Below are 3,075 nucleotides of genomic sequence, written 5' to 3' on the forward strand. Positions count from 1 at the left end.
TTCTAGATATTTTGTTTCTATTCAGAAAACAAATGTGCATGTTTCCCAGCTTGCCTAAGAGAGTTATGATTTTTTTTTTTTTTTTTAAAAAGGGTGTAAAGATAGAAAATGTTACAAAGTAAAGCACAATTCTCTCATATTTAAATAGAATAGGAAAATCCCACCTCATAACCAATCTGTTTTGGAATATAATTTTAAGTCAGTCTTTTCTTTTTGGCCACACCATGTATGGGATCTCATTTCCCCTCCCAGGGAGTGAACCAGTACCCCCTGCAGTGCAAGCACAGAGCCTCAACCACTAGACCACCAGGGAAGTCCCCAGAATATAATTTTAAACATTACCTACATTAGGCAGTTAAACATATTTTTTTAAATCTTAATTTATGCTTTGTGGATAATTTGGTTTTAACATTAGCTGTTAAATAGACTGCAGGTAACATTAGCTGTTAAATAGAATGCAGGTAATATTCTGTTAAGTTTAATGCCATTGGTAAGGGTGGAACAATCATTTTCATGACAGAAAAGAAAGATCATAAGCTGTCCCTTGAGGTATTCTATAGCAGACAAGGATTCATTTACACTTCATAACTGGTAAATGGCACAGAACTTTATACTAGCAAAAATATGCTCAATCTAAGCTTATTACTAGAAACATACTCCTTTTCGAAAAAACTAGCCTTTTCTTTTTCCAAAATTCTTGAGGACAGGAAACAACTATCATTTCATCTTTGTTGTTAACTCTGTACATAAAAGATACTCAATATCATACATCTCTCAGGGCTTACTACAGTGCTCTTCATGGGTGCCCAAATACATGACTGGGTTTGTTATTTATCTCATTTCATATGTAGAAAAGAAAGCAAGTAAGTAAAAAAGCTTTTAGAATTGCTATTAATTAGATGTATAAAAATTTTCATAGAAAATTTTTAAAATTTTAGAAAAGCACAAATGTGTATCAGTTATTAAATTATTTTCATTTCCAAACACACCCTTCTGTTCTCTTCTTGTGACACTGGAACTAGGACTCTGCAAACATTTCTTTACCAGCTATGCCTTGTTAAAATCTCACCATAAAGGGTACCAGAGGAAGAATAGAGGCTGAGGAGGAAGGGAAAAAAGTGTGCTCCGGCTCCTCCACAAATGAGTCAGACGTACCTTTAATCCAGCAATCCCACTGCTGGGCATACACACTGAGGAAACCAGAAGGGAAAGAGACACGTGTACCCCAATGTTTATCGCAGCACTGTTTATAATAGCCAGGACATGGAAGCAACCTAGATGTCCATCAGCAGATGAATGGATAAGAAAGCTATGGTACATATACACAATGGAGTATTACTCAGCCATTAAAAAGAATACATTTGAATCAGTTCTAATGAGGTGGATGAAACTGGAGCCTATTATACAGAGTGAAGTAAGCCAGAAAGAAAAACATCAATATAGTATATTAACGCATATATATGGAATTTAGAAAGATGGTAACAATAGCCCTGTGTATGAGACAGCAAAAGAGACACTGATGTATAGAACAGTCTTATGGACTCTGTTGGAGAGGGAGAGGGTGGGAAGATTTGGGAGAATGGCATTGAAATATGTATAATATCATGTATGAAACGAGTTGCCAGTCCAGGTTCGATGCACGATACTGGATGCTTGGGGCTAGTGCACTGGGACGACCCAGAGGGATGGTATGGGGAGGGAGGAGGGAGGAGGGTTCAGGATGGGGAACACATGTATATCTGTGGCGGATTCATTTTGATATTTGGCAAAACTAATACAATATTGTAAAGTTTAAAAATAAAATTTAAATTAAAAAAAAAAAAAGAGCAATGAGGGCTTCCCTGGTGGTTTAGTAGTGAAGAATCCGCCTGCCAATGCAGGGGCCATGGGTTCCGTCCCTGGTCTGGGAAGATCCCGTTTGCCATGGGGCAACTGAGCCCCTACACCACGACTACTGAGCCTGTGTGCTAGAGCCAAGGAGGTGCATCTACTGAGGCTGGTGTGCCCTAAAGCCCATGCTCGGCAACCAGAGAAACCAGCACACTGGGTAGCCCCTGCTCACCACAACCAAAGAGAACCCAGGTGCAGCAACGAAGACCCAGAGCAGCCAAAGACAATTAAAAAATAAATCTTTTTTAAAAAGGCAATGAAGTGGAAGCACAAAGGACTTCAGGTAGAAATAAAAACATGCTATATGAAGTAAGCATGTGACTATAAAAGTTATACAAGCCAGGAGACACAACTGAAAGATAAAGTACAAAGTTAAATTTATTCAATAGTGTTCACCTCTATTTTATCATTCATTTTTATACACTGGCCTATTACTTGATAATGTAAATTAACCTCACCCAACTTCTTAGAATCAGGGATGACATAAACATAAATGAAATAATAGTACATTTGAGAGAGAGCTGGGAGATTGAGAGATCCTTCTATAGAAATAAGTAGTTTCTCAACAACTATGCTACTGAAGCATAGCTTTGTGTTTCATTGATTCACCTTGTGAAATATTATCCATTATGATTTCACTTCTGTCACCTTAACTAAGAAAACAAAGCATTTTATTGCCTCCTCTCTTCCTGGACAGGGTCCAGGCCCAGGAAATTGTGCCCTTAAGAAGCGTGATAATTTGTGAAAAGCCCATGCCTTTCATAAGCATTTTACTAGAATTTGAGGAAATTCACATGGGTGAGTATAGGGCAAAAGACAGTACATTTTAAACCAATGAAGTTGGATTCAAAAACTGCAGAAAAGTTAAAATCTGAATAAATAAATAAAGGCCTTCAGTTCAGTTCAGTCACTCAGTCATGTCCGACTCTTTGCGACCCCATGAATTGCCGCACGCCAGGCCTCCCTGTCCATCACCATCCCCCAGAGTTCACTCAAACTCACATCCATCGAGTCAGTGATGCCATTCAGCCATCTCATCCTCTGTCTTCCCCTTTTCCTCCTGCCCCCAATCCCTCCCAGCATCACAGTCTTTTCCAATGAGTCAACTCTACATGAGGTGGCCAAAGTACTGGAGTTTCAGCTTCAGCATTATTCCTTCCAAAGAACACCCAGTGCTGATCTCCT

This window comes from Bos taurus, chromosome 11 (assembly GCF_002263795.3).
Source record: "Bos taurus isolate L1 Dominette 01449 registration number 42190680 breed Hereford chromosome 11, ARS-UCD2.0, whole genome shotgun sequence".
NCBI classification, from domain to species: Eukaryota; Metazoa; Chordata; class Mammalia; order Artiodactyla; family Bovidae; genus Bos; species Bos taurus.